The 10145-nt window shown below is 43.7% G+C and overlaps 1 protein-coding gene across 1 annotated transcript in view; it reads left to right on the top strand.

Annotated features, from left to right (window-relative positions):
• Nucleotides 1-10145, top strand: part of LOC143523548 (serine/threonine-protein kinase D3-like) — a 47292-nt gene that overhangs the window by 5057 nt on the left and 32090 nt on the right. The window lies entirely within an intron of this gene.

The following is a 10145-nucleotide window of genomic DNA, read 5'->3' as shown; positions in this document are numbered from 1 at the left end:
TCTGTGTGTTACTGATGGTGATCTGATAAGCATCGGTTGGAAGCCCTGAGTATTCGAGAGCTCAGGACTGTGCTTCTGTGCACATGAATAGTGTGGGCTCGCTATGTGTTTAATACTCGCTGTGTGTTTAATAGTTGATATGTGTTTAATACTCACTGTGTGCTGCTGTGCGCATTAATAGTGTGGGCTCACTATGTGTTTAATGGTTGGTTGCTACGTGTTTAATACTCGCTGTGTGTTTAATGGTTGCTATGTGTTTAATACTTGCGGTGTGTTTAATGGTTGCTATGTGTTTAATACTCGCTGTGTGTTTAATGGTTGCTATGTGTTTAATACTCGCTGTGTGTTTAATGGTTGCTATGTCGCTGTGTTTAATAGGTAAAGACCGTCCTGGAGAGGGGCAGCTTAATTAATTTTTGTTGTTCTGACTCTTCATTAAAAGCTTGGTGAAATCTCAGCCTGTCTACGAAAGTGTAATCGCCATGTACTACTGAGATCTCTGTTTTTTGTTTTCTTTGTTTGCTATATGGAGCTGAGATGTTTCGAAACAACATACATGAAAGTTGGTGTAATCGGGAGTTTGGAAACGGATTTCATAAATCGACATATCGGAGAAGGACCGAACATTAAGCTGTTTATGGAGCTTGAAATACTGATTTCCAAATCAAAGATCAGATCTCTTCCATGTATATTATTTCTCATAGTGAAAATGGCATTTTTGGTTCCTCTCCTGCAGATCACTTCCTGTAACTGAGACACATAAGTGTTTCTGGAGAGGAATGCCTTCATTGTAGTGGATGTGTGTCACAATATGTGGTCCAGGCTTGTGGGTGGAGGTGCCTTCTACAGTGTTTGGAGGACAGGGGCAGGAGCAGGGCGGGAGGGTACGGGTGGAGCGGCCTTCACCACTCTGTGGTTTTCATGTAGCCCAGCGGGGCTGAGACTCTTGTGTTCTAGCCAAGGTTCTCCAACATATTCCAAGCTAGGTCAGTTTTGCTCTGTGAGGAACAGTTGAACACAAAGTCCCCAAAATCATAAGCTCCAGTAAACTCCTCCCAGTCCGTGCCTGCCCACCATGGGGGAAGAAGAGAGGTGAGAGTTCATTCAGTTCTGTTGGTTTTAGTGGGCTTCAGTACCACCTGCAAACTGACCTCTGACCTTCTCCTTTGCTACAATGGGATATCGGCACCATGTCAGTGGGTAGTGCTACAATAACAGGAATTGTTAAAGTACAACTACCTGCGCTAACGTATAATGCACACCAGCTAAACGTGTAGACAGGGAACCCTCACAGAAACCCTGTAACTGATGTGAAACACGTGTTTTCTATGAAACAAGGATAAATGATTGGGATTTAGAAACACAAGTGAGAGTGAAGTATAAATCTAAGCAGAGCCACTCCCCCTCCTCTCCTCCCCATTACGTGACGTATGAAGACAGTGAACAAACAGACACGCATGCAGGTTGCACGTTGGAAAAGGTGCTGTGAGTCTAGGATGTTTACGTTTCAAATTATGCCCTCGACTCATGGCTATTTTTTAATATTCTGCATAGGATGAGGTATAATGTTTGATAATTCATGCTATTTTACCATGAACAGCTATGTTTAGTCTCTATAAAGAAAGTCTGTCTGGAGAGTTCCCCGCAAGTTTTCTGAGACCTGCTACTGGGATTCACTAAGATGAGTTATTCGTTAAGTGAACTTGCTAGTTGGTTTTCATATTGACACATGTTTATGTTTTTGCAGGCTTATGAAGGTCAGGCGTTTTATTTGTGTCAGTGGACATAAGGTCTTGTGTATTTGGCAATGTAAAACGGGTGGGAACGTACTTCTGTGACCATATGTCTACTTGATTACGCCCCAAAGACATTGCTATGCTTTTAGCACCTTTGACTCCTTTGAATACATTTGAGTGCTTTGACTGTGTGATTATGGAAGAGCTGAAAGCATCTCTGATACAGCAGCTGACTCGCTCTCCACTGCTCACGTTCTGGTTGGGTCACTTTGACCTCCGTTCACTTCTCTGCTTCCTTTGGTTGTTGTTAACTTGAGTTAATGACAAAAGGAACATCCATTTAATGTCACGTCCCAACATTCACGTTCCCAAGGTCAACATTCACGTTCCCAAGGTCACAGACGGTTTTGTGGATTTACTAATCCAGTACAGCTGAAGAATTTGAATATACAGCACTTTGCCCGTCCTTGCTCCTGTTTTTCACTTTTCCTTTAATTTCATCCTTTCTTGTATTATCTTGTATCTAATATTATAAGAAATTAGAAGGTAGATTTGATATTGCACTTTGTGTTGTAGACTTTGTCTTCTAATTAATAAGTGTTTTCTGCTTTTTTACAGGAAGTTAAGTACGTTAATGTGCAGACAGGTCGTATTGTCGGTTGGTATATTGTAGTGAGTAACAACACTGCACCTTTTATGAGGGACTGAGGTTCAGTCCCCCGTGTATAAAAAAGCTTCATGCTGTACCAGTAGAAGTCCTTGCGGGTCTCCCAGAACTACATCTGGACTGATGGATGTGAACGACAGCAGTAAACCTCTCGGTTCTGTAGGTGTCCAACGTAAAGGCAGTGTGACTGAGTGTGTGGTGATGTACTGTGTTTAGCGGTAGCACATACCTGCCGTCCTGAGTGCCGATTTATTAGCGTGTTTACTTTGGCACGGCGTTGAACACACTACTGCCTTCCTGATCTTCTGTGCCTTGCGTGAACGGCAGTGCTGTGATTTAAGTTGCTTATGTCTTTATTCAGCGGAGAGGACAGTTTGTTCTACATTCTGGATAAAGGATACACTGTTGAGCGTTCTCCCTTGTGAAACAATATTATCTTAAAATAAAGCTGTGAGCAAGAACTAGTGATGCACCAGAATTATTTTTTATTGTATTAATTGATTTTTTATGATCGTTGATTAATATGTTAAGCTAACAATAATTATTTTTATATGTATAATATTGTTTATTGATGCCTATAGTATCATATTATTTATTATTATGTTATTATCTTGAACAGTTCCTGAAACAACAGGTGTTTTTACGTGTGCATTTATTTGGACATGTGTTTTGAATTAGTGACAATTCAATCAATAGCAGATTGCTAGATGATCAGGAGAGGCACCTGAACACATGCTGTTCTTATCAGCATCTCAGAGAGGATGACGCTTGTCTCTCCTACAGGGGCACATGTGGGCTTTAGCGTAAGCTACGTAAGCTACTGTGGACAGCTGTTCCCACCCCCACTCTCGCCTTAGTTCATCTTCCGTGACCGTTATGTGATATTAAATCAGAATATGAACCTCCTGCACTCACAGGGACTGCAAGTGTGTTCCAGCTCATCCTGGTTGTTGTTTACAGAGTTTCTCACGACTTGTTGTGTTACTTGTTGTGTGTTGTAGATCAGAGATGTGAGGCCTATTTTTGTGCTGGTGTTGAGAATGGTGTATGGCTGCTGTGTGTGTGTGTGTGTGTGTGTGTGTGTGTGTGTGTGTGTGTGTGTGTGTGTGTGTGTGTGTGTGTGTGTGTGTGTGTGTGTGTGCTGGTGCTCGGGTGCACATATCCCCGTGTGCCAATGCAACGTTGAACATGTGATCTCATTCTGTTTGATGGTACACATTAGGGGAGGGAGTGTTGTTAGTGTGTGTGTGGGGGGAAGGGGGTAAGGGGGTGTGTGCGGTGTTTGTGTGTGTGTGTGTGTGTGTGTGTGTGTGTGTGTGACGGGTGGTGGTGGGGGGGGGGGCAGCCAGTGCTTTGCTGTGTCTGCTCTGAGATCAGCTTCCTGTTTTTGTTACCACCCAACTCCTCTTACACACAGGTGGAGGGAGAGCAGGAGGCTGTTCTGGGATCAGCGTGTCCCGCTGCCCTCCGCGCTGACCCTCGTCCTTCCTCTCACCTTAAACCCAACAGGAAATGAGAGAAACACAAACACAGCAACACCCTGCGTGTGAGAGCCCATTCAGCAGCTCACAGAGCGGAGACGGCCGGGTTAAAGACACACCTGCGTCCCAGTCAGAACATAGAAGCACAAGGCATGTGTTTATCATGGTATAGTGCTAGAATTCACAGCTCATTCATTTGGGGTGGAGTCAGGCTTTCAAATGAGGAAAAAGTTTTTTGGCATTGGTTATGGAAAAACGGTAAACATGACCTCAAAGGTCTGTGTTGATGAACCGTCTGCTTCAGTATTGCTTGAGTATTTGTGCTCTTTACTCTGTGGTAAACTGGAAGTGTGTGAGTGTGTATGTGTGTTTGCACATGTGTGTGTGAGAGAGAGAGGGTGTGTGTGTGTTTGAATGTTTGTGTGGGTGCTCAGTAAGTTTCTTTTAGTGAGGTCTTCTATTGCAGGGTTTCTCAACCGGTGGGCCGCGGACCACCAGGGGGCCGCGAAGCACCTTCTAGGGGTCCGCAGGGTCATCCTCTGAGGGAGCTACTAGTCTGTAGTGAGGACTTTAAATCATAAAAGTACACCTTAAAAATTAAATTTAGAACGATTATAAAAAAGTTAGATTAATAATGTTCAAATTATAATCATTAATATAAAACTACACTAAGAAAAAAAGCCCCGAAGTAATTACAATTAAACGTCATGGTTCAAGGCCACTGCACCCTTTTTTCCAGACAGTTAACTAGATGGAGAAGTTTTTGAAACGACACAAGAAAAGTGAACCTGTTCTTCAGAAAAAGTAAAAAATCCGCAAGTACGACCCAAACTACATCAAATATGGATTTGCGCAGGGGGAAGGAGGTGATGTTAACGAACTGCAGCTCCAAAAGAAAACAATTGTTTTCTTCACGTCGCTGTCCAAATGTGCCCTGAAACCTAGCTACCTCGTAGCCAGACATGTTGCACGGAGTAAAAAAGCTTTTACGATCGCTGAGGAATTGGTGCCGCCGGCTGCTGTGGATATGTGCCTCGAGATGGCTGGGGAAGCCGCAGCAAATAAAAAACTACCGAAGGTACCGCTTTCAAATGATAGTATAATTAGACGGATTGTTGACATGGGGGCTGATATACAGAATTAAAGAAAGTCCACGTTATGTTGTGCAGCTAGACGAGTCAACGGATGTTAGCAACGCATCTTTACTGCTCGTTTTTGTGATAACCCAAATCTCAAGTTTTCAGTGTCAGCACTTAGTAATAAAAGCTAAAAACAGTTTTACACAAAAGTAAAAAAATTTTTCCTGGGGGGCCTTGACACTTTCTAGTTGTAAACAGGTGGGCCGTAAGGTAGAAAAGGTTGAGAACCCCTGTTCTAATGTATTTGCCAACATTCTCAAGCACGGTTCCTACTGCCTGTAGATTATACTGCTGTGCCGTGTCCTCAAATGATTATTTGAGGTGTTTTATAGTGTTATGTTTTTCCTATATTTCAATATATTTGCTAATATTTCTCCCTTTTCTACAGCTTTATTTATTAAGTTGAATTTTGCCCGGGAAACCTCATCTGAACACACTGTCTCATGTCCATTGCATTTTTGTAAACAGACCCGCAGCAAAATAAAGTTGTAAGTACATACTTGTCAGGGCAGAGAATAAAAACACACATATTCATCTACTCTGTGTGCATGTCCAAAGCAACTCAACCACACACACACACACACACACACACACACACACACACACCCATTTCATGCTAGCTCCCAGGCACACACACACACACCCTCTACCCATTAGTTTTAGAGTTTTAAAGCTTCAAGCACCCTCATGACCGTCAGTCAAGTCTTAGTCAGCTGTTAGTGGACTTAATCACCCTCTTGTTCGCCTGCTTGTTGATCATTATCAAGGGAAGAAAAATGGCATTTTCTACCCTCATCCAGGCTGTGTCCACGGCGTTCAGCAGCGGTGTGTCAGTGTGTACCTGTGTGAGCACATGTATGTACACGTGTGAGTGTGTGTGTGTGTGTGTCGTCGCTTTTGTAGAACGCCACACCACTGCCATGGTAACACAGGCCAAAGATCGGATAAAGCTGTCCTTGTTGTCTGCTGAGATAACAAGCAATATGTCTTACCTTAAGGGTAGGTGGGGCGTAACCCCCCCCCCCCCCCCCCCCCTCTTTGTCCTGGAGCATCCCAGGATGTGTTAGGGGCCTCGTGACCTAGGCCCCTAACACAGGGTGTGACCTAGGCTCGTGACCTCGTGACCTCGGGTTTGACACTCCTGACGAGTAGCACAGCACAGCACAGCACGTTTCCACTTCTACTGTGTGTGTGTGTGTGTGTGTCTGATTGTGTGTGTGTGTGTGTCTGATTGTGTGTGTGTGTGTGTGTGTGTGTGCGTGTGTGTGTGCGTGTGTGTGTGCGTGCGTGCGTGCGTGCGTGCGAACTTGTATAGTTAGCAGGGTGCATGCAATAGATTTCCCGGGTCGAATTGGAACCAAGGACCTGTTAATCAGAACCTGTTAATCAGAACCTGTTGACACTCTAGTACAGAGATCTGGTTCAGAAGAATGGCACAAAGCCCTGAAAACAGGCCCGTCTCCGCTGGGATTATGTGCTCCTGTTTTCTGCTGATCAGAGGAGATATTGTCCCACACCATCAGTTGTCCTGGGACTGGCCACAAAACACAATTCTACAATTACCATTAAAGGAACGTTTGATCCTGCCAGGCTTTTATGCGATTAATGGCCCAGTGGTGTGATTTGAAGGGTTTTTTAGTAATTGTAATTCTTTTAATGGAGTTCTCTTCAGTATCAGACGTCAGTGCGGATGAGGATGGGGCTGTTGACATTTGCTGATTGCACCTCCACAGCTTCAGTAAATGGTAAATGTGGTGAAAATGATATAGTAGCAGGGTAGCCATCATGTCAGAGGAAGCGTGTGTGATGAAAGGTGACCAATGGCAGGCAGGTATTTATGAAGAGCTGTTTGAGAACCAGTCATAACTGCACTATGAAGAAAACCTGTTTCAGTTCTGAGTCCTCTACACAAGACTGTTCAGGAGAGAAGCCGACACTTGATATGTCGCAATTAGTGCCTATAATAGGATTTAATAGGACGCTTTACAAGGTTGTTTTGTTTTAGCAAATGCGGTTATACTCACCATCCACATAAATTTATTAGAAGCACCATCTTTGTTGGGGAAGGTCATCTGGCCAGATAATATTATCAAGTTAGGAATGTTCCTGATCTGAGATCAGTGACTAGAGTGTTGGATGAAAATATGTACATGGCAACAAATGGGGCACATCGCTTGTGTTCACCTAAACACCTACCGTATATGGATAAGTCCACCTAACTAAAAGTAAGGCAAAGTATTTTGTGTGTGTGTGTGTGTGTGTGTGAGTGCATATTTGCTCTCAACACAGCATTGCATAATAGCTTTAGCTATAACAGGAGATCGATCGACTTGCAGATACTCTTATTGTCGGTGGTTCAGAGTCTGAGCAGCACACTGACATTGACGGCAGCACTGCGAGTATCTGACTGACAGCTGTGATGAACGTCACCCAGAGAGGCTGTGATGATCGTCACCCAGAGAGGCTGTGATGATCGTCACCCAGAGAGGCTGTGATGATCGTCACCCAGAGAGGCTGTGATGATCGTCACCCAGAGCGGTTGTGATGAACGTCACCCAGAGAGGTTGTGATGAATGTCACCCAGAGAGGTTGTGATGATCGTCACCCAGAGAGGTTGTGATGATCGTCACCCAGAGAGGCTGTGATGATCGTCACCCAGAGAGGCTGTGATGATCGTCACCCAGAGAGGCTGTGATGAACGTCACCCAGAGAGGCTGTGATGAACGTCACCCAGAGAGGCTGTGATGAACGTCACCCAGAGAGGCTGTGATGATGGACCACAGCACTGCTACTCCTGCTATTTGGAGAGTTGCTGAAAGTTTAATGCATTCAGTGTAACTACAGACACAGCATCTCTGTGTCTGAACCATTTCATACGACGTAGAGCTGGGCGATTAATCGATATTATCTATTAATTCGAATTTACAGTTAAGGACGATGTGTTTTTAAGAAAAAAATTTTCACCACCGACGCTGCACTGTGGGCTCCCGTAGTTCAGTGAGTTTAGCACCTCCCACCCATCCACCCTCAACACACACACACACACACACACACACACACAAACATGATGGCGGAGCTTGTGCCCAAGAAAAGAGCAACTAGCTCCGTGATCTGGAGTTGGTTCGGTTTTGTGGCGTCAGACGTAGACCAAACAAGTCCTCGCTGTAAGGTGTTTGAAACCGATAGAGGGAGAGAGCGAAGAGTACTATTGTTCAGTTGCGTTGTCAATAAAGTTTCCCTCCGCGGGATATTTTGGATTAAGCAGTTTCTGCCTCGGTTACCGAACCCGCTTCAATGGATTAAACTTTCGTGAGTGACCGTAGCGCGCGGCTCCGCACACCTCAGTGGAGGCAGGATTGCCCGGTCCTACAAAAATACCCCGCACAAAATCAGGGTAAAACCCGACGGGGGTGGCGAGTGTGTAAAATGGAGACAAATTAATTATATTAATCCATTCTTAGTGTTGACTTGTAACCCCTGCATGGCCCAACTCAAAAGTAGCCCAAAAAACCCAGAATTTGTACCCGCGGCTGGATTTTCAAACAAGCCCAATTTGGCAACTATGGTAGTATAAAGTATAAACTGTGGTAGTATAAAGAAACACCCCTCAAAAACAGGTGAAGGAACATTTACCTGACGAATTTTAATGTTACATTGTGTTTCAGGTTTGAAAAGTGCTGGAATTTAGGCTAAAGTGAGGGCAGCCCTGTTCTTAATCAGAATGTAGACAGCGTGACTGTCAGTACGCAACATGCAACAATTGTTAAATTGTATTTGTTTTCCATTTTATTAAAAAGGGCACCAAATTATTTATATCTATTTATTTTTTGAGGGTGTGTTTTATTTATTTTAAGTTTGAGGTTGCATTGTGTCAGTGCTTAAACTATGTTGGAGAAAGCCTTCTAAAAGTTACTGAATGTTCTCACTTGTTTACAATTGTTTTGCTTGTTTCTGGTTGCACTTTAACCCCAAAGGGGAAATTTAAGTGAAAAATAAATTAAAACTTTTTTAACCATTCCTTTATCATCTGTAGTTTTTTAGTAGAGGAAAATAAATCTATTAAAATCGAAAATCGGATAAAAAAAAAAATTAATCGAAGATTTTTTTGGAGGGCCATATCGCCCAGCTCTAATACGACGTATTTGATCAATCTGGCAGTGGTTGTTTTTTTAGGCATGGACAGAAATGCTTAAGATGTTAGTTGAATAAATGTATTGAAATAAATACTGTTTGTTTTCACTGTCAAGTCATGGCAGCGTGGCTATTGTAGTACTGATACTTTACATACAATTACATCATTTTACTCATATATTCCCCGTTATTTGGGCTCGTAAAGACTCTGTGTTAAGTATTATGAAAAGTTTGTGATCTGCGTGTATACAAGAGCGTCTGTTCCTGTATTTACAGGGGAGTGGACCCTGTTATAGTGTGACCTTCACTGTACTGGAACAGACAGGGACTCATCCTCTTGAGGCAGCTGCTCACCTGGGGTTAAATGTCCAAAAATGTAAACAGTGTCTCATTTTGTGACAAACTGAGGTTTGAAGTACCAAACTGAGGTTTATTAAGACTGTGTGTTTCTTCATCAAGGCCAGAGAACACTAATAACCACCACACTGTTGCAGTGGGGGATGGGTGAGACAGCGTGTATGGTGAGACAGCGTGTATGGTGAGACAGCGTGTATGGTGAGACAGCGTGTCTGTGGATCTTCATGGCTTCTTCGTATTGGTCCTTCTCCTCTCTGGTGACAGAGCTGGGTGTCATGGCGACTGCAGACCTGTCAGCCGTACTGTTGTGTTTTCCCAGGCACTTCGGAGAGTTGACCGATGGGTGTGTAGCCACAGAACTCGCCATATCTCGACATATCTCGCCATATCTCACCATATCTTACCATATCTCGACATATCTCGACATATCTCGCCATATCTCACCATATCTCACCATATCTTACCATATCTCGACATATCTCAACATATCTCACCATATCTCGGCATATCTCGCCATATCTCGCCATTACTCTTTCTCTCTCCCCCAACCCCATTTCTGCAGTAATACTTAGCACAGCTCTCGATGATCAGATTGCAGTCTGCAGTGTGCAGTGCATGTTTTTTTTTGGAAGAG

The sequence above is a fragment of the Brachyhypopomus gauderio genome, chromosome 9 (assembly GCF_052324685.1).
Source record: "Brachyhypopomus gauderio isolate BG-103 chromosome 9, BGAUD_0.2, whole genome shotgun sequence".
NCBI classification, from domain to species: Eukaryota; Metazoa; Chordata; class Actinopteri; order Gymnotiformes; family Hypopomidae; genus Brachyhypopomus; species Brachyhypopomus gauderio.
This window is presented reverse-complemented; position numbering and strand designations above follow the sequence as displayed.